Source organism: Pan troglodytes, chromosome X (genome assembly GCF_028858775.2).
Source record: "Pan troglodytes isolate AG18354 chromosome X, NHGRI_mPanTro3-v2.0_pri, whole genome shotgun sequence".
Classification (NCBI taxonomy): Eukaryota; Metazoa; Chordata; class Mammalia; order Primates; family Hominidae; genus Pan; species Pan troglodytes.
Window position 1 is genome coordinate 76,344,175 of NC_072421.2, and position 25,693 is coordinate 76,369,867.

The window sequence follows — 25,693 nt, forward strand, 5'->3', positions numbered from 1 at the left end:
GGGATTACAGGTATGCGCCACCATGCCCGGCTAATTTTGTATTTTCAGTAGAGATGGTTTTTCTCCATGTTGGTCAGGCTGGTCTGGAACTGCCGACCTCAGGTGATCTGCCCTCCTCGACCTCCCAAATTGCTGGGATTACAGGCGTGAGCCACCTTGCCTGGCCTATACTTAAGCATGTTAAAGGTACATGAGAACTACATGCAATTGGGGATAAGTAGAAAAACTGGTGAAGTTTGAATGAAGTTTTTAGATAATAGTAGTATAGTACAGTACACTGGTTTTGATAATTGTACAATGGTTTTGTAAGATGTTAACATAAGAGAAGCTAAGTAAAGGGTATATGGAAACTCTTTGCTATTTAGTCAACATTCACATAAATTTATTTCAAAACAGGTTTAAAAACAAAATTATGTGGCATAGTATAATGTTACATGAACTATATGGATTTACATTTTGAATTTTGTGTGTGAATCTTACTCAAAAATATAAATCCATATAGTTCATGTAACATTATACTATGCCACATAATTTTGTTTTTAAACTTGTTTTGAAATAAATTTATGCACAAAATTCACCATTTTAAGCATGTTTATGTTGTACAATTCAGTGGATTTTAGTAATTTATAGTGTTGTATCATCATCACAACTAATTCTAGAATAATTTCCTTGCTCTACAAAGAAACTCTGTACCATTAAGCAATCAGTCTCTGTTCCTTGCTCCTCCCAGGCCTTAAAAATTATTAACCTGCTCCTTGGATTTACTTGTTCTCTTTATTTCATATAAATGGAATCATATGATATGTGGCCCTTTGTGTCTGATGTCTTTCCCTCAGCTTTTAGGTACATACACAAAATAATTGAAAATAGATGTTTGAATAAAAATTTGTGCACTAATGTTTGTTAGCAACCTTATTTGTAATATCCAAAAAGTGGAAACAACCCAGATGTACAAGTGATAAATGGATAAACAAAGTATGGAATAGCCATACAATAGAACGTTATCAAGCCATAACAATAAATAAAGTACATGCCACAGTGTGGATAAAACATAGAAACAGTGTAAGTTGACTTGTGTTTTTAAAATTATCACACACACACATGCTCCAAGGCTTTATGTAGTAAGAAGACTTATGTGAAACTAGTGGAATTGTAGCTCTGAATGGGATCTTAAATATAATTTAATCCTGTAGTTTACTTGATTTTTGTGGGTGGGACAACTGAAATAAAAATAAAACTACATAAAATGTGTGTGTGCATTATGTGTGTGTGTGTATCCTGAAGGGGCACTAATCTAATAGCATGAATACGAAGTATACATTTGTGCAAAAGAGTTAATTTTTGTATGTATAGAAAATACATCTAAAACATAATTGCTAAAAGTTTAAAATACAAGACATTCATTTAATTCTACTCAAGGGACTTATCCCATATAAGATTAACACAAGTGCAAAAATACACAATGCTATATTGAAAAAATACAAGAATATTTACTTAATTTTAAAATTTATTTTTAGTCAAGAGAAACCAATAAAAAGCATTCAAATAGGAGAAGAAGTTAATTTATCTCTCTTCACTGATGACCTAGAAAACCCTAAACACTATGACAAAAGGCTCCTAGAATTGAAAAACAACTTTAGTAAAATTTCAGGATACAAAATCGATGTACAAAATTTAGTACTATTTCCATATACCAATAACATTCAGGCTCAGAGCCAAATCAAGAAAGCGATTCCATTTACAATAGTTTCTCACACACACACACACACACACACACCTTCCCCTAGGAACACACCTAGCAAAGGAGGTGAAAGATCTCTACAAGTAGAACTACAAAACACTGCTAAGATAAATTATAGATGGCACAAACAAAGGAAACAGTAGATGTTGGTGTGGATGTGGCAATCAGGGAACACTTCTACACTGCTGGTGGGAGTGTAAACTAGTACAATCGCTATGGAAAACAGTGTGGAGATTCCTTAAAGAACAATAAGTTGAACTACCATTTGATCCAGCAATCCCACTACAGGGTATCTATCCAGAGGAAAAGAAGTCATTATTCGAAAAAGATACTTGCACATGCATGTTTATAGCAGCACAATTCAGAATAGCACAATCGTGGAACCAACCCAAATGCCCATCAATCAATGAGTAGATAAAGAAACTCTGGTATATGTATAAAATGGAATACTACTCAGCCATGAAAAGGAATGAACAGCATTTGCAATGACCTAGATGAGATTAGAGAGTATTATTCCAAATGCAGTAACTCAGGAATGGAAAACCAAACATCATATGTTCTCACTGATATGTGGGAGCTAAGCTATGAGGATGCAAAGTCATAAGAGCAATGCAATGGACTTTGGGACTTGGAGGGAAGAGTGGAAGGGGGTGAGGGATAAAAGACAACAAATATGGTGCAGTGTATACTGCTTGAGTGATGGGTGCACCAAATTCTCACAAATCTCCATTAAAGAATTTATTCACGTAACCAAATACCACCTGCACCCCAATAACTTATGGAAAAATAAAATTAAAAAATAAAATAAATGAAAAACAAACAAAAAACCATTCAATATTCATGGATTGGAAGAATCAATGTCAAAATGGCCATTCTGCCCAAAGCAATCCACAGATTCAATGCTATTTCTATCAAACTACAAATATCATTTTTCACAGAATTGGAAAAAACTAGTCTAAAATTCATATGGAAGCAGAAAAGAGACTGGATAGCCAAAGCAACCTCATGCAAAATAAACAAGGCTGGAGGAATCACAGTCGCTGACTCAAACTATACTATAAGGGTAAAGTAATCAAAACAGCATGGTACTGGTACAAAAATGGACACATAGACCAAGGGAATAGAATAGAGAAAGAATAAGTAAAGCCACACACCTATATCCGTCTGATATTTGACAAAGTTGACAAAAATAAGCTATGGAGAGAGAACTCCCTATTAAATAAGTGGTTCTGGGTAGCTGGCTAGCCGCATGTGAAAGAAAGAAACTGGACACTTACCTCTCACCGTATAAAAAAATTAAGTCAGGATGGATTAAAGACTTAAATGTGAGACTCAAACTATAAAAATACTTGGAAGAAAATGTAGGAAATACTATTCTCGACATCACCCTTGACAAATAATTTATTACTAAGTTCTCAAAAGCAATTGCAATAAAAGCAAAAATTGACAAATGGGATCTAACTAAACTAAGCTTCTGCACTGCAACTAACTAAACTAAGCTTTTGCACTGTAAATAAAAATATCAACAGCACGAGCAAACATCCTACAGAATGGGAGAAAATATTGGCAAACTATGCATCTCACAAAGGTTTAATACGCAGAATCTATAAGGAACTTAATTCAACAAGCAAAAAGCAAATAATCCCATTAAAAACTTGGTAAAGTACATGAATAGACATTTTTCAAAAGAAGACGTACAAGCTATCAACAAACTTATAAAAAATGCTCCACATCACTAATCATTAGAGAAATGCAAATCAAAACCAACCGCAAGGAGACATCATCTCACATCAGTTGGAGTGGCTATAATTGAAAAGTCAAAAAACAACAGATTCTGATAAGGCTGAGGATGAAAGGGAACAGTTAGACACTGTTGGTGGGAACATAAATTAGTTCAACTCTTGTGGAAGACAGTTTGGAGATTTCTCAAAGAACTTGGAACTACCATTTGACTCAGCATTCCCATTACTGGGTATATATCCAAATAAAAATGAATCATACTACTAAATAGACATATGCACTCATATGTTCATTGCAGCACTACTGACAATAATAAAGACATGGAATCAAATTAGATGCCCATAAATGGTGAATTGGAGAAAGAAAATGTGGTACATATACAGTATGAAATATTACACAGCCATAAAAAATGAAATCATGTTCTTTGCAGCAGCATGGATGCAACTGGAGGCCATTATCCTAAGTGAATTAATGCAGGATCAGTAAACCAAATACCACATGTTCTCACTTGTAAGTGAGAGCTAAACATTGGGAATACATGGACATAGCAATGGCAACAATAGACACTGGGGACTATTAGAAGGGGGAGGGGGATAAGGGTTGAAAATCTATTGGGTACCATGCTCACTACCAGGGTTACAGGATCAATCATACTCAAACCTCAGCATCATGTAATTTACACATGTAACAAACCTGCACATGTACCCCTTGAATATAAAATAATTTTTGAAAGTATTAAAAAACAGAGCTGCGAAGAACATTGGATTAGGCAGCCACTCTCAAGGAACAGAACTGTCTTAATTAAGGAAACTTTCTAGTCCTAGACGTTGTTCTTGGAGAAGGGAGTCCTAGTAATAAGTCTTTTGTGACATTTGGAATTGCTGTGGGCTAGTGACTGCTATATGCTTTCCACTTCTACCTTCTTCTTTATTTTTTTTGCAGTAGACATGTCTATTATTATTCTGTCATTGTCTCACCATTTTATGTTGAGTATGGGTAAAGTATACAACCTGTCTTCATAGGTCTATGGATCAAGAGGAGCTGTATCCAAGGAGTCACATCCACATCCCACCCTGATGTACATCATAAGATCAGGGAGTTAGTGCCTGATACTGTGATGGGAGGAGACTTTGGGAGTCTTTGGAGGAAACAGAATGTGCTTTTCATGTGGGAGAGGTGTGAATCATTGGGGCTAAAACAGGCTATAGTAGATTTTTACAATAATTCCTCCCAATTAATCATACCTCTTTTTGTACATGCACCTTTGTAATGTGACTTTATGTACTTACTATTAAAAAAAGGCTATCTATTTCCCCAAATTTTGAATTTAGACTGGCTTTGTGACCTGCTTAGACCAATAGGACATGGCAAATAAGATAAGGCCTTGTGATTACATTTATTATCCTGGAGCTCTGAACCAACCTAACTGTGAAAAATACTGGAATAAAGACGACGTAGAGAGAAAGGTCCAGCTGAGCCCAGACACTAACCAACTCATAAATTGAGTGCAGCTACATGATGGAGCCCAGGAGATAACAGAGAACTACCCAGTCAACCCCACAAAACAGTGAGAAATAATAAATCATTATTGCTTTAAGTCACTAAGTTTTGGAGACATGCTGCATAGCAATAGATAACTTTACAATATTATCCTAGGCTCTACTAAAGAATATAAACAAAAAGTAAGGATGATTTTTTTTTAAAGTAACATACCTGTGCATCCCTGACTTTCTTTTCCTTCTGCTGATTAGGAGATGACAAGACCTGAAACAGACCCAGAGATAAAAGTAATGTTTTCAGGATGGAAAAACCAACCTGTCAACTATGAACTACTCACCTATGGACTAGTATATGAGGAAGAATAAACTTTGATGTTGTTGAAAACTTGTTAGGCTTTTGTGTTTGTGTGTTTCTCTGTCATAGTAGCCAGGTCTGTATCCTAACTAAAACAGATGGCAAGTCAAATTCCTAAATTTCATTAAAGGTGGTAAACTCATTAACTGCCACCTACACTCAATTATCTAAAGCATTTGAGTCTTTTTTGATAAACTGCAAAGAACACTGGTACATCAAGACAAATAAATTACTTGTAAGTTTAAAAAAAGCTAAGAAATAAATAATTGCATGAAATGGGGTCTAAACTGAAAAAACTGGTTTTGTATACACATTTATATATTTATCATTTAAAAATATAAAAGAGATTACATGTATATTAATATATGTACAGAAAATGTCCAAAAAGCTACACAAAGAGCTGTTAACACTGATTACTTCTGAGGAGTTGAAAAGAGGTAGGAGTAAAGAGGGTGATTTTAATTTTACATCCCTCTGTACTACGCTGTTTTTTCTTTTGTTATGAGAGTTATTTTTACTTCTTCCCACTTTTATGGGTATTATACAACTCACTTTGGTTCACAAAGCAAGGTCAGCCACTCTGAGTTTGTGTGACTCCCTTAAGTTTATAGATTAAGAAATGGGTCAGAAAAGTGAATTAGCTTATTTAGGCACAGCCTGTAGCAGAAGCAGTTTGGGGAAATAAATCCTCTATACTCATACAGTACTTTTTTTATTACTCCACACCTGTTCAGTTCCATTGTTCATTCCTGTGAAATATAATCACAAAACTATTAGTTATCCCAAATGTTCCAAGGATGTTTCTGGAGTATACGACTCAGAAGAGCAATAGAAAGATCATCACAGTACAATATTTGTCTGTTGCCGTAATCCTAGAAAAGGCAATGAAATTTCCAAGAATGCAAACAGATGCAAATGCATAAGCAGTTGGAACTAAAACGTAAGCATGTGTTCAGAGTCCATGAATAGCCTCTTTTTTCCTCACTAGACATAGTTTAATGATGTGATCTTTTCAGCACTCAGAAGAGCAATGGCTGTTATTCCAGATTAATCCTTAGGTAAGAACTCTTATTGAGGCCAGTTGGGACTTTGTCTAGTGTCTTATATACGGATTTCTGTTTTATCGAGTGGTTGTGGGGGGTCACCAAAGGGGCTGCAATAAAAGCCTAACAGACCTAGTACCTACCTGAATGGGTTGGCTACTTGGGATTTGTGTTGTGCAAATGCTCAATCTCTACAATATTAATAGTTTTCATAGGATCTTAACGTTTCAGAGCCATAGATATTAGAACTTACCAAATCCAAAAACCCTTTTTATACACCCTTTAAGGTCCAAAAAGGAGGGTTTTCGAAAAACCATAGGTTTACTTGTTTTTGTTTGTTTTATATTTCAGACGACATGTATTGTTTTTTCCAGATTTGGGATAGCAACTAAAAGGGAGGTTCACCCAGGTTTTCACTGATTCATCTTCTCAAAAGTTTTCAAAGCATGGTTCTCTGGACCATTAGCATCAGCATCACCTGGGGCTTATTAGAAATGCAAATTCTCAATCAGAAAAAAGGTAGTCAGGGCCTAAAATCTGTGTTTTAACAAGATTTTCAGGTGATTTTGATGCATAATAAAATTTAGGAATTTTTATTATCATTTATAAATGGTATTTTATTATATAACTGCTCTGGGCCAAACTTTAAACATTCTTCAATGTATATTATCTCTTTTAATCCTTTTAGTGAGGGGTATTATTATTCCACTTATTTAAGTTTGGCAGTTACTTAAGGCCAAACAGCCCATCTCTAAACTATGATGTAGGTAATCCCCAGTTTTTTTTTGTAGTCTTCCTCCATCTGGCCCACCCACTTCCTTTCACTGCTGCCCAAACACTACCTCCAGGTTCTTAATACCTGTATTTGCATGTGATGGAGAGTCAGTCACCTGGATTCTAGTTTCATCTCACTGTGTGGCTTTGGGTAGTTCTTTTTCCTTTTCTGGTCTTCAGAATATTTACATGCTAATCATTAGAGAAATGCAAATCAAGACCACAGTGAGATATCATCTCTCTCCAGTTAGAATAGCTATTATCAAAATGAGGAAAAATAACAAATGCTGACAGGGATGCAGAGAAAAGGGAAATGCTCCTACACTGTTGGTGAGAAAGTAAAGTAGTACAGCCATTATAGAAAACAGCATGGAGCTTCTTCAAAAACTAAAAATAGAACTACCATATGATCCAACAATCCTGCTGCTGCATATATATCCAAAGGAAAGGAAATTGTTTTGTCAAAGAGATTTCTGCTCTCCCATATTTATTTTAACACTATTCACAATAGTCAAGTTATTAATCAACCTAAATGCCCATCAATGGATGAAAGAATAAAGAAAATGTGGTATAAATACACAATGAAATACTAGTCAGCTATTAAAAGAATAAAATCCTGTTTTTTGAAGCAATATGGATGGAACTGGAGGTTATTATGTTAAGTAAAATAAGCCAGGGACAGAAAGACAAATTCTGCCTGTTTTCACTCATATGTGGGAGCTAAAAAAGTGGATCCCATGAAGGTAGAGAGCAGAATGGTGATTACCAGATGCTAGCAAGGGAAGGTAGGAGGGAGAGATGAAGAGAAGTTGGTTAACGGGTACAACAATAGTTAGATAGGAAAAATAAGTTTTAGTATTTGACAATAGAGTAGGGAAATTATAGTTAGCAATAATTTATTTTATGTTTCAAAATAGCTAGAAGAGAAGAATTGTGATGTTTCCAACACAAAGAAAATATAAATATTTGAGGTGGTGGATATCCCAGTTAGCCTGGTTTGATCATTACAGATTGTGTATGGTTATCAAAATATCTACGTGTACCCCACAAAGATGTACAACAATGATATATCAATATGTTTTTAAAAAATTGGAAGGATTTGGCTCATCTTTGATATTTCTATCAGCATATTCCCATATCTACTCTTGAAAAGGCCTTCAAAATCTTCATTTTCCTTTAAAGTATATTGAAGTTACTCCCTTCTTTGCCCAGGGCATCAGGGTTCTAATCCTGATCTCTTATATTAAACGTTCACCATGGAGAAAATTACTGAAGGCCTTAACCAGCAGCCAGGGAAAGTATTTTTATTGGGTTAAGGCCTATCATGGGGCCCTCTCCTACATTAGACATGAAGATGAGTTTAACAGAAGAAACATTGTGGCTTATAGACAGGTTGACTTCTTGGACAGATTCTTAGTGGAAAAAGCCTATGACATCTGTTCATTCCCTAACCAACCACCAGTCTGTCAGGGGCTCTATGGGGAGCAGTATTTACCTACTTTTCTCAGGGCTAGTTAATTGATACCTCAGTGTAATTTTTAAGTCATTGTGATGTCATTAAGACCACGTACTACATGTAGTAGAAAAACAACAACGTTGAAATATGGCAGTCTTTGTTTGAATTCCCAACACTGTTATTTACTGGCTATGTAGTCCTGAGAATGGCAACTAAACTCCCTGGGCCTCAGTGTCCTCATTTTTAAAATAGATTTAATAACAAAGGCTTTGACTACATTCCAGAAAAGGCATGAAACAATGTATTTGAAAATGTCTGGAACATGGTAAGAGATCAATAAATATTTGTTGTTGAAGTCCACCTGGAGTGTGGCCAGCAGTTATTCAAGTTAACTGCTATTGATTTTAGTGTTGAAAACAACACTTGGTATAAAGAACTGCAAACTTACTATTCTACTATTAGGGTAATTCCTTTAGATCTCCTGGAATTCTCTGGGAAAATGTAGTTAGCTCTGGTAGAGAAAGCACTTGGAATCCCGATCAGGCAAAATCCACTGGAGGTGGTTTAATACGTTATATCAGAAACACAACTTTCTGAGGATGGCGCACAGGGAAGCTGCCTGCTTAAAAGGTGTAGATAGAGGAGGTTACGGTGGCCCAACATTGTTGCCCTAATCACAGTGGTAGTCTACCAATAGAAGACTTCATTCTAGTCCCTTTAGATTAGAGATAAGTTAGAGTTAAGTCTAAATACAGGCAGGAACATCACAAATACATTTTAAGAGAAGTGAAATCATACAAAGAATGTACTCTGAATTAAACTGGAAAAAAATAGCAGGTGCATATCCGGAAAATCCAAAAAACATTTGGGAATTAAACAAGACCCCTGACCACTTTTGACCACTGAGTCAAAAAAGACATGATAAGAAATATTAAAATATTTTGAAATAAATGAAAATGAAAATACAATGTATAAAAATTGTTAGATGTGGCTGAAGCAGTGTTTAAAGGGGAATTTATAGCATCAAAATACATATACTAAGAAAGGAATAAAGGTCTCAAATCAACGATGTACTCAAAGTTATACTTTATTCTAATGCAAACCTATTGGAGATGAATTGGTACAAAATAAAATTATTTTTCAAACAGAATGTAACGTATCAGCGATTTATTTTTTACCTTTATAAAAAGAAGTCTTTATACGCTATTTTGTTCAGCCAAGCAAGCAACGGTAATAGAGCAATTTTTAAAATTATATTGATAATTTCTTTTAAAAAATTGGTTATAACCACTTCTAAATATTCCAAATAAGTCACTGTTTGCTCCAAGTGATTAATGGCACCATTAAAAAACAAGACATCACAAGATCAGGAGTTCGAGACCAGCCTGACCAACATGGTGAAACCCTGTCTCTACTAAAAGTACAAAAATTAGCTGGACATGGTGGCACGCACCTGTAATCCCAGCTACTCAGGAGGCTGAGAGGCAGGAGAATTGCTTGAACCCAGAGGCAGAGGTTGCAGTGAGCCGAGATCATGCCATTGCACTCTAGCCTTGGCGACAGAATGAGACTCCGTCTCAAAAAAAAAAAAAAAAAAAAGAAAGAAAAAGAAGACATGTTTGAAATATATACATTTTTCTAATCTGAACAAGCTAGATTAAACAGATGTAAGGCAGTTGTGCAAAGCAAAATTTGACCAGCTTCAGAATGAGAACATGATAGAAAAGAGCACCACAAATTCCATTTAAGCACATGTGTCTACTACCTTTTTTAAAAAAGCCTTAGTTGTACAGTCGGCTTTCAATTATTTTTGTTGAGAGAGGATATCCAAGAATTATCAAAATATATTTAGTTTTGAAATCAAAGCAGAGACATCCCACTTGCTGTCCCCAGACAACACATGGTCAGGCACAGAAGGATATACATGTATGCATATGCGTAATATTGTTCCATTTCCCTGCCAACATGCCCAAGAACTCAGGCTGATTGTTGGAGGCTGTTGATAGTTCAAATGCTAACTGACTTTTCTGACAAGTCTGGTTGAATATTGACAATTCTGCTATGTTGTAACTTGTGACTCTGAACATCTGTGGTTCTGTTTTTCCTCAGGACTGTGTTTGTTACTTACTACCCCTTGTTGCCAATGTATCTCAATCCATTTATTAATTTAGGAAATATGTATTGAGTTTCTACTTTGTATCAATGAGTTTGGCCTTCAGCAAGTTTACAGCCCAGTCCAATAAGGAATGTTTTCATGGAAATAAATCCTTAGAATATTGTGTGAAAAAAGTGATCGCGTATGTATAAGGTGCTTTCTTAGTGTAGAGAAGAGAATATTTAACTCTATCTAGGATGTGAGAGGACCAAGAAGGCGTCCCAGAGAAAGTTGTGCTTGACATGAGCCTAGAAGGATATCTTAGAATTTGGCTAGGTAAAGATGAGGATCCTTCGCTTTTCAAATTCAGGGAGAGGAGCGAGTATGTGCAAATGTACAAGAGAATGGATACACATGAGAGTATATCTTATTGGAGGAAAGGCTGGGAGCATAGAGTGCCTTGTAGAAGGGTGGGTGAGAAATGGCTGGAGAAAATACTACTACTACTAACTACTACTACTACTACTATCTACTACTACTACAACTACTAGAAACTACTAGTAGTAGTAAGTAGTAGAATCCAGGTCTATACTGACTCCAAGCATACCACAAAATCACCTAACCTCAAGTGAAACATTATTCCTCTTCCTGTTTCTTTCTCTTTTTTGGGGGCGGGGAGGGGAGGAGGCAGAGTTTCGCCACTACAACTACTAGAAACTACTACTAGTAGTAAGTAGTAGCAGTAGTTATTAGTAGTAAGTAGCAGTAGTAGTTAATATTTACCGAGCACTTACAAGTACTGGATGTAGATAAATGCTTTATGTACATTATTTAAACCTTGAAACAATACTATCTATTACTATTATCCCAGTTGCACAGAGGTAGAAAATGAGAATTCGGGAGGCTGGGCAACTTGCCCAAAGTTACTAAGCTGTCAGTTATGCTTGGGAACTAGATCATGAGAGAGACTTATTTGCCATGCTAAATTGTTCAGGCTTTATCTTGAATGGGTCAAACTGTCATTGAGGTTTTTTTTTTTTCTTTTCCCTAAAGAAACAAATTGGGAGAAACAGACTAGAGGAAATATCTTTGGAAGTTCTAAATAAGAACTGAGGAAAACATCCAAAATCAAATCCAAAAGGGACTACAAAAAGAATCTAGACATAAAATTAAACACGACAGAGCGTGAGGGAGAGTTGTTGATGGTTGGTTTAAACAGAAAGGTGATAATATTGGAGATGAGGAATTTGGTAAAAGAGAAAAGGGGAAGGGTTGAGGAAATAGCGTGGGGAACTAGGTAGCTAGTCATAGAGATTAGAAACAGGAAGAAGGACTGGGACACAGTGGCTCATGCCTACAATCCCAACACTTTGGGAGGCCAAAGTGAGTGGATCACCTGAGGTCAGGAGTTCAAGACCAGCCTGGCTAACATGGCGACACCCCGTCTCTACTAAAAATACAAAAGTTAGCTGGGTGTGGTGGCGGACACCTGTAATTTCAGCTACTCGGGAGGCTGAGGTGGGAGAATCGCTTGAACCCAGGAGGCAGAGGTTGCGGTGAGCCAAGACCTGGGTGACAAGAGGGAAACTCTGTCTCCTCCCCTCCCCGCCCCCCAAAAAGAGAAAGAAACAGGAAGAGGAATAATGTTTCACTTGAGGTTAGGTGATTTTTGTGGTATGCTTGGAGTCAGTAGACCTGGATTCAAGTTCTGATTCCATCAATTACTGCTGAGGTGACCTTGGACAAGTCATTTAATGTCAAGTAATTTGAGTCTATATCCTTGTCTGTTAAGCGGGAAGACTGATACCTATAGGTAAGATTGCACTCTTTTGATTATCAAATTAGACAATATATGTGAGATGCTTTGAGGTGTGCAAACTGTATACAATATAGGTTATGACAAGCATGCATTGTATAGATTCAGGTGCATAGCCATATTTTCAGTCTCTGGAGACTTACATTGCAAATCTAGATCAAAATTTACTGCCAGAATATCCATGCCATAGGCAGTCTTTTAAGAATCTAATTCTAATATTGAATATTTAAATTAGAATGCATTAAGGCAAATAGCCTTTAAGTTCAACATGATCACAGAGGGCTTTACTTAGCGCTAAAGTTTTAACACTTGAATCGATTTCCATTTTGAGGACTAGCTATTATTTAAAAAGTAGAAAGATAATTTTCTTGAGCATTGCTCTTGAATAGAAATGTAATGTGAGCCACATAAGTGATTTTTAATTGAAATTTTATTGAGATAATTATAGATATACATACATTTGTAAGAACAAATATAGAGAAATACTGTTACCCTCAATGATAGCATTTTTCCAAACTGCAGTAAAATAGCACAACCTGCATTTTGATATGCATATAATTCATCAGTTTTCCTGAGATCTCCAGTTTAACTTGTACTGTTTTGTGTGTGTGTATTTAGCTATATACAATTTTATTACACATGTAGGTTTATATATTCAACAGTCAAGATACCGAACAGTTTTGTCGCCACAAAGATTCCTTGTGTTGCACTTTTGCAGCCATATCTACTTACCTCCCACCCGCCCACCTCCACCCCCTGACAAACACTGATACCTTCGCTATCTCTACAACTTTGTCATTTCAAGAATGTTATATGAATGAAATCACATAGTTTGTGACATTTAAGGAAAGACGTAATAAAAGCATAATTCTCTGTAGATTAATCTAAGTTATTGCGTGTTTCAATAGTTTATACCTTTCTGTTGCGGAGTGGTAATTTGTGGTGTTGATGTATCACAATTTAACTATTCACCCACTGAAGGGCATATAATTTGTTCTCATCTTTTGGCTGCTGTTACAAATAAAACAGCTATGAGCATAAGCTTTTATTTATCTGGAATAAATGCCTAAGAGTGTAGTTGCTGGGTCATATGATGAACACATGTTGAGTTTTATAGTTAACTGAAAAACTGTTTTCCAGAATAGCTGTATTATTTTACATTCCTACCATCAGTGTATGAGTGATCTGGTTGCTCTGCATCCAGTATTTGATGTTGTCACTATTTTTATTTTAGCCACTCTTATAGGATAGGTGTAATTTTAATTTTATGTACATCATGGCTAATTACGTTGAACAAATTTCATGTGTTTGTCATCTTTCATCTGTATATCCTCTTTTGTGAAATATATTTTTATGCCTTTTGCCGATTTTTAATAGCATTCTTTTAGTTGACTTTTGTGGGTTCTTTATATATTCTAGATACTAGTTCTTTGTCAGATATGTTGTTTGAAAATATTTCCCCCAAGTCTGTAGCTTGTCTTATCACACGGACTTTCAAAGAGTAAAAGTTTTTAATTTTGGTGAGATTTAATTTGTCAATTTTTCTTTTTTTAAAAAAAACCAAAGCCCAAAGAAAACAGGGTCTCACTCTGTCACCCAGGCTGGAGTGCAGTGGCATTATTGTGGCTCACCATGACCCCGACTTCCCAGGCTCAGGTAATCCTCCCACCTTAGCCTTCTGAGTAGCTGGGACTACAGACATGCCAGGCTAATTACTGTATTTTATTTTTTTTGTGGAAACAGAATCTCACTAAGTTTCCCAGGCTCTCTTGAACTCCTGGGCTCAAGCAATCCTCCTGCCTGTGTCCCAAAGTGCTAGGATTACAGGCATGAGCCACTATGCATAGCTCAAGTTTTCTTTTTATGTGTCGTGTTTTTGTTTCAACTCTAAGAACTCATTGCCTACCTCTAGATTCTGAAAATTTGCTCTTATGACCTTTTTCTAAAAGTTTTGTTGTTTTATGTGTTACATTTAAATCTATGTTCCATTTCAAATTATCTTTTGTATAAGATGTGAAGATTTCCCCTGCCCCCATGGGTTTGCAATTGTTGCAGCACCAATTCATTGGGTTTTGCATCTTCGTCAAAATTCAGTTAAGCATATTTGTGTGGGTCTGTTCCTGTATTCTCAATTCTGTTCATTGACCCTATGTTTATCTCTCCACCAAAAGCACATTGTCTCAGTTGTTGTAAGTGAACAGTAACATTTAACACCAGGTAGAGTAATTTCTCCCACTTTTTTTTGTCAATGTTGTTTTCGCTATTATAGGGCTCATGGCATTTCCTATAAATTTGAGAGTGGGCTTGCCTGTGTTTCTAAAACACCTTGCTGGGATTTTTATATGAATTGCATTAAACCTGTAGATTAATTTGGGAAGAATTTATATCTTTACTATGTTGAAACTTTCAATTCATGAACATGGTGTATCTCTGTTTATTTACGTCCTCTTCAATTTATTTCATCAGCATTTTGAAATTTTCAGCATATAGATCTAGTACATGTATCTCAAGGCTATACCTAAGTACTTCATTTACTCTGGAGTAACTATAAATGGTCTTGTGTTTTTAATTTTAGTTTTCATATGTTCATTGTTAGTGTATAGAAACATGATTGATATTTTCTGTTAGTCTTATATTCTGTGACCTTGCTGAACTCACTTATTAGTTCCAGAATTTTAAATATATTATTTGGGATTTCTGATGCAAACAATTATATCTGAAAAAAGAGATAGTTTTCTTTTTTATTTTTATAGGGTTGAAAAAATTTCTAAATTTTTGAAATTTTTAATTTTTGTGGGTACATAGTAGATATATATATGTATGGGTATGTGAATATTTTGACATGCCTGTATCATTATTTTGATATAGGCTGCAATGTGTAATAATCACATCAGGATAAACAGGATATCCATTGGTCAAGCATTTATCCTTTGTGTTATAAACGATCCAATTATACTCTTCTAGTTATTTTTAAATGTACAACTAAACTATTACTGACTATAGTCACCATGTTGTGCTATCAAATACTAGGTCTTATTCATTCTTTCTATTTTGTACACATTTACCATCCCTGCTTCCCCTGCACAATCATCACTACACTTCCCAGTCTCTGGTAACCATCTTTGTACTCGCTATCTTCATGAGTTCAGTTCTTTGAATTTTTAGCTTCCCCAAATAAATGAGAATATGTGAAGGTTGTCTTTCTGTGCCTGGAATATTTCACTTAACATAACCATCTCCAGTCCGATCCATGCTGTTGCAAATGACAGTATCGCATTCTCTTTTATGGCTGAAGAGTACTTCATTGTGTATGTGTACTATATTTTCATTATCCATTTATCTGTTGATGGAAATTTAGGTTGCTTCCAAATCATGGCTATTGTGAAGAGTGTTGCAATAAACATGGAAGTGCAGATGCCTCTTCGATATACTGATTTCCTTTCTTTTGAGTAATATACCTAACAGTAGGATTGCTGGATCATATGGTAATGCTATTTTTAGTGTTTTGAATAACCTCCAAACTTTTATTCATAGTGGTTTTTCTAATTTAAATTCCCACCAACAGTATACAAGGGTTCTCTTTTCTCCACATCCTCACCAGCATTTGTTATTGCTTTTCTTTTGGATAACAGACATTTTAACTGGGCTAAGATGATATCTGATTGTAGTTTTGATTTGCATTTCTCTGATGATGACTGATGTTAAGCAACTTATCGTATACCTGCTTGCCATTTGTATGTCTTCTTTTGAGAAATGTCTATTCAGGTCTTTGGCCCATTTTTAAATTGGATGATTAGATTTTTATTCCTACAGATTTGTTTGAGCTTCTTGTATATTCTGACTATTAATCTCTTGTCAGATAAGTAGTTTTCAAATATTTTCTCCTGTTCTGGGGTTGTCTCTTCACTTTGTTGATTGTTTCCTTTGCTGTGCAGAAGCTTTTTAACTTAATGTGATTGTATCTGTAAATTTTGGCTTTTGTTGCCTGTGCTTGTGGGGTATGACTCAAGAAATCTTTACCTAATCCAATGTCCTGGAGGGTTTTTTCCAATGTTTTCTTGTTTTATTAAAAATATTGACAGTCTTTTTAAAATTTTTTTATATGTTTGTATTTCTACAAGTTATTGGGGAACAGGTGGTGTTTACTTACATGAGTAAGTTCTTAGTTTTTAAATACTTAGTAAATAAATATGCCAGTATTGTGCTGTTTTGGTTACTATAGCCCTGTAGTATAATTTTAAGTCTAATAATGTGATCTCTTCTGTTATGTTCTTTTTGCTCAGAATAGCTTTGGCTATTCTGGGGTGTTTTTTTGGTTCCATAAAAATGTATATATTCTTTATTTCTATAAAGAATATTGTTGGTATTTTGATAGAGATTGAAATGTGTAAATTGCTTTGGAAAATATAAGCATTTTAACAATATTTATTCTTCCAATGCATGAACATTGAATATGTTTTCATTTTTTGTATCATGTTTAATTTTTTGCACCAATATTTCATAGTTTTTGTTATTTATAGAAATCTTTCACTTCTGTGCTTAGTTAATTCCTAGAAACTTAATTTTATTTGTAGCTACTGTAAATGTGATTACTTTCTTGATTTATTTTTCAGAATGCTCACTTTGCATACGGAAATGCTACTGACTTTTGTATATTGATTTTTATCCTGCAATTTTACTGAATTTGTTAATGGATTCTGATAGTTTTTTTGTGGTATATTTTTGGTTTTCCAAATATAAGAACAAATTATCTGCTAACAAAACTATTTTGACTTCTTTCTTTTCAGATAAGATGGCTGTCATTTCTTTCTCTTGTCTGATTACTTGAGCTAAGAAACTTCAAGTATTGTGATTGTGTTGAATAACAGCAGTGAAAGCGGGCATATTTGTTGTGTTGCAGATCTTAGAGGAAAGACTTTCAGTTTTTTCCTATTCAGTATAGTACTAGCTGTGGGTCTGTTGTATATAGCTTTTGTTATGTTGTGGCATGTTCCTTCTATACACAGTTTTTTAATGGCTTCTATCACAAACGTATGTTGAATTTTATCAAGTGTTTTTCAGCATTGATTGAAATGATTGTATGGTTTTTGTCCTCCATTGAAATGACTGTATGGTTTTTGTCCTCCATTGTGTTGATATAATGCATTATACTGAATGACTTGTGTCTGTTCAACCACCTTTGCCTTTCTGGGATAAATCCCAGTTGGTTATGATGAATGATCTTTCTAATGTGTTGTTGATTTCAATTTCCTGGCATTTTGTTGAGAATTTTTGCAACAATATTCATTAGTTATATTGGCCAATAGTTTTGTGTGTGTGTGTGTGTGTGTGTGTGTGTGTCTTTTTCTGCTTTTGGTGTCAGGGTAATATTGGTGTCTTTGGATGAGTTTGGTAATATTCTCTCTTCCTCTATTTTTTACAATAGTTTGAGTAGAATTGTTATTATTTAAATATTTGGTAGGATTCATCAGTGAAACCATCAGGTCCTTGGCTTTTCTTTGCTCAGAAAATTTTTATTATGGCTTCTATCTTATCACTTGTTGTTTGTCTGTTCAAATTTTGGATTTCTTCATGGTTCAATCTTGTTAGGTTGTATGTGTCTAGGAATTTATCCAGTTCTAGGTTTTCCAATTTATTGGCATGCAGTTGCTCATAGTAGCCACTACATAGAAATTCTTAGTAATCCTAAGAATTTCTGCAGTATCAGTTGTAACGTCTCCTTTTTTTATCTCTGATTTTATTTATTTGTGTCTTCTCTCTCTTTTTTTTTTTTAGTCTGGCTTATGGCTTGTCAGGTTTGTTTATCTTTCCAAAAAGACCTAACTCTTCATTTTGTTGATCTTTTGTATTGTTTTCTTCATTTCAATTTTATGTATTTCTGTTTGATCTTTATTATTTTCTTCCTTCTATTAATTTGGATTTGGTTTGCTCTTGCTTTTCTGGGTCTTTAAGATGCATCATTATGTTATATATTTGAATGTTCTTTTTTTCTTTTTTGATGTAGGCACTTATAGCTAAAAACTTTCCTCTTAGTACTGCTTTTTCTGTATCCCATGGGTTTTGGTATTTTATGTTTTTATTATCATTTGTTTCAGGAAATTTTTAAATTTCTTTCTTAATTTCTTCACTGACCCACTGGTCATTTAAGTATATATTGATTAATTTCCATGTGTTTGTACAGTTTCCAAAATTTGTCTTTGTATTGATCTCTAGTTTTATTCCACTGTGGTCAGAGAAGATGCTTGATAACATTTAAATTTTTTTGAATGTTTTAAAACTAATTTTGTGAATTAATATATAGTGTTTTGAGAATTAATCATAAGTTAAGAAAAATAATGTGTATTCTGCAGTCATTGGATGAAATGTTCTCTAAATATCTGTTAGGTCCATTTAGTCTATAGTGCAGATGAGGTCTGATATTTGTTTGCAGATTTTCTATCTGGAAGATGTACCCAATGTGGAAAGTGGGGTGTGGAAGTGTCCAGCTATTATTGTACTGCAGTCTGTCTCTCTCTTTTGCTCTAATAATATTTGCTTTATATATCTAGATGCTCCAGTATTAGGTGCATATATGTTTACAATTATATCCTCTTGCTGAATTGACCCATTTAGCATTATATAGTGACCTTTTTGTCTCTTCTTATAGTTTTTGTCTTGAAACCTATTTTGCCTAATACAAGCATAGCTACCCCACCTCTTGTTTGGTTTCCATTGACATAAAATATCTTTTTCCATCTCCTTTTTTGCATCTATGTATATCTTTATAGGCGACATGTGGTTATTGTAAGCAAAAGATCATTGGGTCTTGCTTATCTTATCTATTCAGCCGCTCTACAACTTTTTATTGGCGAGTTTAGTCCATTTACATTCAACACTGTAAGGGATAAGTATGAACTTATTCCTGGATTTTGTTATTTGTTTTCTGTTTGTTTTGTGGTATTCTCTCCCTTACTGTCTTCCCTTTAATGAAGGTGATCTCTGGTGGTATGATTTAATTTTTTGCTTTTCATTTTTTGTGTATCTTTTATATATTTTTTGATTTGAGGTTACCATGAGACTTGCAAATACAATCTTGCAGTCTCTGATTTTAAACTGAAAACAACTTTACAGTGATTGTATAAATGAACAAGGCAAAAGAAAACTAATAAAAGCTCTACACATTAAGTTTCTTCCTTGGTATTTGTTGTTTTTATTTATATCTTATTGTATTGTCATACTGTCTGTGTCTTGAAACCTTGTTGTTATTATTTTTCATTGGTTCATTTTTTAGTCTTTCGACCTAAGATAAGAATAATTTACCCACCTCAATTACAACCTTATAATATTCTGTTTTTTTTCTGTGGTACTTAATATTATCAGTGAGTTTTATACTTTCAGATTATTTGTTGTTTCTCATTAACGTCTTTTTCTTTCATACTGAAAAACTCCCTGTAGCATTTTTGGTAGGAAAGGTCTGGTGTTGGTGAAATCCTTCAGCTTTTGTTTGCCTGGGAATGTATTTCTCCTTCATGTTTGAAGGATGTTTTCACCAGATATACTTTTCTAGGGTAAAAGCGTTTTTTCCTTCAGCACTTTATCTCATGCCACTCTCTCCTTGCCTGTAGGATTTTCACTGAAAAGTTGGCTGTGAGATGTATTGGACCTCCATTGTGTTATTTGTTTATTTTCTCTTTTTGCTTTTAGGATTCTTTCTTTACACTTGACCTTTGGGAGCCTGATTATTAAACGCCTTGAGGTAGTCTTCTTTGGGTTAAATCTGCTTGGTGTTCTACAACTTTCTTGTACTTGAATATTGATACCTTTCCTTAGGTTTTGGAAGTTGACTGTGATTATTCCTTTGAATAATCTCTCTACTCCTAAGTCATTTTCCACCTCCTCTTTAAGTTCAATTTCTCTTAGGTTTGCTTTGTTGAGGCCATTTTTTAGATCTTATAAGTGTCCTTTATTGTTTTTATTTGTTTTCTTTTATCTCCTCTGACTTTCTGTTTTTCAAATAGCTTGTCTTCAAACTCACCAACTGCTTCTTCTGCTTGGTCAATTCTGCTATTGAAGAACTCTGATGCAGTCTTCAGTATGCCAATTGCATTTTTCAATGGAAGAATTTCTTCTTTACTATTTTTAATTATTTCAATGTTATTGTTAAATTTATCAGATATTATTCTTGAATTCCTTCTGCTTGTTTTCTTATATTTTTGAGTTTCCTCAAAACTGCTACTTTGAAGTCTCTGTCTGAGAGATCACATATCTCTGTTTTTCCAGGATTGGTCCTTGGAGCCTTATTTATCTCATTTTTTGATATCATGTTTTCCTGGATGGTCTTGATGTTTGTGAATTTTTGTCTGTGTGGGCATTCAAAAGTTAGGTATTTATTGTGATCTTCATACTCTAGGCTTATTTGTACCTGTCCTTCTTGGGAAGATTTTCCAGGTATTCAAAGGGACTTGTGTGTTGTGATCTAAGCTGTATCTGCATTAGAGGGCATCCGAAGCCCAGGAACACTATGATTCTTGCAAACCTGCAGAGGTACCACCTTGTTGGTCTTGGATAGGATCCAAAAAAATTACCTGAATTACCAGGCAAACTCTTGTTCTCTTTCCTTACTTTCTCCTTAACAAATGAAGTCTCTCTCTTTCTGTGCTGTGCCATCTGGAACTGGGGGTGGGAGGACACAAGTGCCTCTGGGGCCACCAGCACTGGGACTGCACTGGGTCAAACCTAAAGGCAGCACATCATTGGGTTTCACACAAGGCCCAGTGTAACTGGTACCTGGCTACCACCTATATTTGCTCAAGGATCTAGGGCTCCATAATCAGCAGATGGTAAAGCCAGCCAGGTTTGTGTTCTTCCCTTTATGGCTGCAAGTTTCCCCAGACCCTAGGCTGGTCAGTGATGCTCTCTAGGAGCCTGGGGCTGAAGTCTAAAATTTTAGAAATCTACCCGGTGCCTTCTTCTATTGCAGTTAAGCTGGGCTCAAATTATGAGAAAAAGTCATTTGTACTTTTTCCTCCCCCCTTTTTTCTCCCCTTTTTACAGGCAAAGAAACCTCTCCTCATGGCCACCACCACCACAGACCCATGGGGGCTATTGCTGTGTTACTGCCAATAATCACTTAACACCCAAGGGCTCTTCTTCAGTCAGCTTGTGGTGAATGTTGCCAGGCCTGGGACTCACCCTTCAGGACAGTGGGCTCCCTTCTGGCCCAGGGTAGGTCCAGAAATGCCATCCAAGAGCCAAGACCTAGAATCAAGGACCCCAAGAGCCTACTTGGTGCTCTACCCTACTGTGGCAGAGCTGGTACCTGAAGCCAACATGTCCCAGTGTCTTATCAGTGGCCTATAACTTATGACTTGTGTATTTCCGATGGTTCTTCCAGGACCAAGGGCTTGTTAGTCAGCCAGTGATATATCTTGCCAGGATTGAGCCTTTCTCTTTAAGGCGTTGGGTTCCTTTCTGGCCCAGGGTGTGCCTAGAATTGTTCTTTGGCAGCTAGGGCCTGGACTCAGTGATTTATGACTCTGCCAGGTGCCCTATCCTACTGTTTCTGAGCTGGTATCCAAGGTGCAAGACAAAGTCCTCCTTACTCTTCCCTCTCGTCTCCTCAAGCAGAAGAAAGGAGTCACTTTTGTTGCTTCAAGCTGCACTGCTTGGTGTTGAGGGAGTTGTGGTTCAAGTACTTCCTTTGCTGCCCTGGCTGGTTTTCCATGTCCACTGGCTCTGAGCCCAGAACAGCACTAGCAATTGCCTAGGAATTGTAGTCTTTGCAGCTCAGATGGACTTTCAGATATATTTAGGACCCCAGAGTCCTTTAGCCCATGGTAGTAAGGCTTGCTGAATTTCAAGTTCTCACTGCTGGGATGCGCAATTCCCCTCTGGTTGGGGTTGGTGTAAATGCTCCTTCTGTGTTCAAACATTGGCTGAGTTTAGCCTGTTTTTGCTTTCTGCTGTGAGCAGGGCCACACTGAGTTCAATGCAGGGTCTCACAATTGCCACAATTTTCCTCCTCCAAGCACACAGATTTTCTTTGCCACATGGCCACTGGCAGGAGATGGGGAAGGGGCACTGTCAGAAATTCAAGACTATTTTTTACCATCTTCAGTGCCTCTTTCAGTGATATGGAGTTAAACCAGGTCCTGTAATTGCTGACCTAATTTTTGGTTCTCATTAAGATTCTTTTAATGTAAAATTTGTGTAAATTGATGTTCCTGTAAGAGAGACAATTGGTGAAGGCGTCTATTCAGCTATCTTGCTCTGCCTTCCCAGTTTTATTTTTTCCATTCCAATTCATATGCCTTATATATGTTTGCCTTGCTTACTGCGCTGGCTTTAACTTTAGTATTATGTTAAATAAGAGTGGTGAGACTGATATTGTGGCCTCTTCCTTATATTATCAGAAAAACACTCAGCCTTTCACCATTAAATATGGTGTTAGCTATAGGTTTTTTTATACATGTTCTTTATCAAGTTTAGGAAGTCTGCCTCTATTCCTAACTTTCTGAGAGTTTTAAATTGTGAATGCATGTCACATATATAATTTAATTTTTTTCTAATAGTCCTGTAAAAAGTATTTAAAAAAACATTGGAGACTCAGGGTGGGATGCTGGGAGGGGATTGAGGAATAAAAAATTACTTAATGGGTACAATGTACATTATTTGGGTGATGGTTACAGTAAAATCCCAGACTAAACCACTAGGCAATATGTCCATGTTACAAAATGGCCCTTGTACCCCTCAAATTTATACAAATAAAAGTAGTATTAATTTTAATAGACTTTATTTAACCTAGTATATCAAAGTATTAGTGTTTCATCATGTAATCAATATAAAATTTTTATTAAATATTTTACATCCTTTTTGCATCAAGTCTTAGAAATCTGGTGTTTATTTTACACTTACAGCACATCCCAATTTATGCTAACAACATGAGGTTAGTAGCTAGCGTGTTGGACAGAGCAGGTCTAAAGTGGCAAAACCTGAGGAAAGAAACAGTTGAGCCTCCTCTCAACCAAAAAACTTGAGTTGTCTTATTTTTTTTTCTTTAATATTTATGAAGCTCCCGTGGTGAACAGGATAACATAGTTAATCTGAGTATTGTGAATTCTCAATTCAAACCAGCAGTAATGTAATGTAACAATTTTATACTCTATTTTTAAAAACGTAGTTTTATGTGTAGATTGCTTCAGCTTGATAATGAGGAAATCAATGGATAGAGGATTATCAGTTTGGCCACCAGCATAGTTAGAGCCACTGTATTAACTATATTAGCATATCCTAAAATCATAGGACATCAGTGGATTAGGAGGGTTGTCAAAATGTAAAATTATAGTTATCTCACCAAACAGCTGTGTAGCCTTGGGTAAATCCCTTGACCTCCTTGGGCCTCAGTTTACCTATCTGAAAAATAAAGTCTTTAAAGTATCTTTTAGTTTCAAGACTGTAACAAAGTTCTTTGATTCAGGCATTCTATCAACAAATATTTTTAAGAGCTCCATTATGTGCCAGGCACTGAACCTGAGGTTGCAAACTTTAATCTTTACTCTTTGCTTTCTTAGAGCTTATAGTCTGTTGAGGGAGATGTAATTAAACAGCTAATTTGAAAAATAAGTTACGGTGATGAAAATGCCATAGAGGAAAAATCCAAGGTTATCTAGCTTACTTGGCAGGGAGAGGAGATCAGGAAAGACTTCCCTGACATTTAAACATGTTATTCAGTAGCTTTTTGTTCAATTATTAAACTCTTTTATGATACAAACTAAAACATTATCATAAATTTAAGCATATTCAGTAGTTATATTCTAAATGCCCTTAAGATAAACACGGTATTCCAAGACAAAAGTCTTTTCTCCTTGTAGACAGAAACTATGTAATATTAATAATGATAATAAAATTATTTTGATGAAAACAATAAGAATATCTGTTGTACGACTTTGAAAATATGGCGTATACCAATTGTAAAAGGAATTGGGTTTGTTTAATCTGGAAACGTCTTGGGGTTTCAGTGAGGTAGGGGATAAGGTAGCTTTATTCAGAGAGCTGAAGGGTTGTCACAGGGCAACAGTGACAATTTTGTTCCGTGTGGTCTCTTGGAGAAAACTGCATCAAGAAAGACATCAGCTAAATCTAAGGAAAAAATTTTTAAATAGCCAGAGGGTCCACAGTCTGGGTAGAAGGGATGTGGGTTGGGGAAGCTTAAAGTTCTAACAAATGAGGTAGACTTGATGGCCTTCATAATTGCTTTCAACTTTGAAATTCCAGAAAATTCACCATTATATAGGGAGATGAAAAACCAAAGAAATCTATTAGATAGTTTTTCTGATTTTGAAAATGAAACATTGACAAAATGCAGACATTGAGTAGATAAACAACCTGGACAGTAGAATTTCAAAAGTTAATAACTGAGAAAAAGGCTGGAAACTATCTAAAACCCAGGATAGATGTGGCTGGAGATCAAAAGTATCAGGGATTTGAAAAAAAAAAAAAAAAAAGCAACCACAACATAACTACCTGGCCAAATCAAAGAGACTATTGCATGGAGAGAAGGCATCTTTTAAATACTTGAAAGATAGTCCAAATTCAGAGAACAGGGAAGCACACAATTAGTAGGGCTCAGGGGAGAGGGTGGGTCAGAATTTCTAGGAACGTAGGATGGGAGTAGAAGTGGGAGTAGGGAGGCTTCCTGATGAGGCACAGCATTTAGTGATGTGGGGATGTGTTCCAGGACGGGAGAAATGAATGCTTGTCTCTTTCCTTTATTTTATTATTTCAATTTTTATCATATGCCTACCCCCAAATTCTGATGCTCTGCACTCTATGTATCTCTCTTTCTCTTTAAATAAAAAATATGTATATGTATATATGTACGTATATATATATGCATATTTTACTTACTTTAAGAAAATTTTGTTTTATTTTCTGAACTTAAAAATCAGAGGACCTGAAACTCTGCTCACTCTTCAAAAAATCTGAGTTAGTAAAGATGGTTTTAACTTATGTGTTGACCTTTGAATAATTTTTTCCCTATTTTGGGTCAGTAGCATTTGATGGAAAAAAAAACCTACTTATGATTTTAGTGCTACAGCCATGCTGAGATTATGGTTGGTAGGGGTGGGAATAAGAAAGGCAGATAATCAAGGGTTTCTATATTTCTGGCCGATCATAGTGGCAGCATGTATTTCTT

General features: G+C 35.5%; 1 protein-coding gene across 1 annotated transcript in view; it reads right to left on the reverse strand.

Annotated features, from left to right (window-relative positions):
* Positions 1-5,170: 5,170 nt before the first annotated feature.
* RTL3 (retrotransposon Gag like 3) overlaps positions 5,171-25,693 on the reverse strand; it is a 56,334-nt gene continuing 35,811 nt past the window's right edge. The window contains exon 2 of the transcript XR_010154909.1: positions 5,171-5,245. The gene's annotated coding sequence lies outside the window, so the exon portion shown is untranslated. The remainder of the gene's footprint in view (positions 5,246-25,693) is intronic.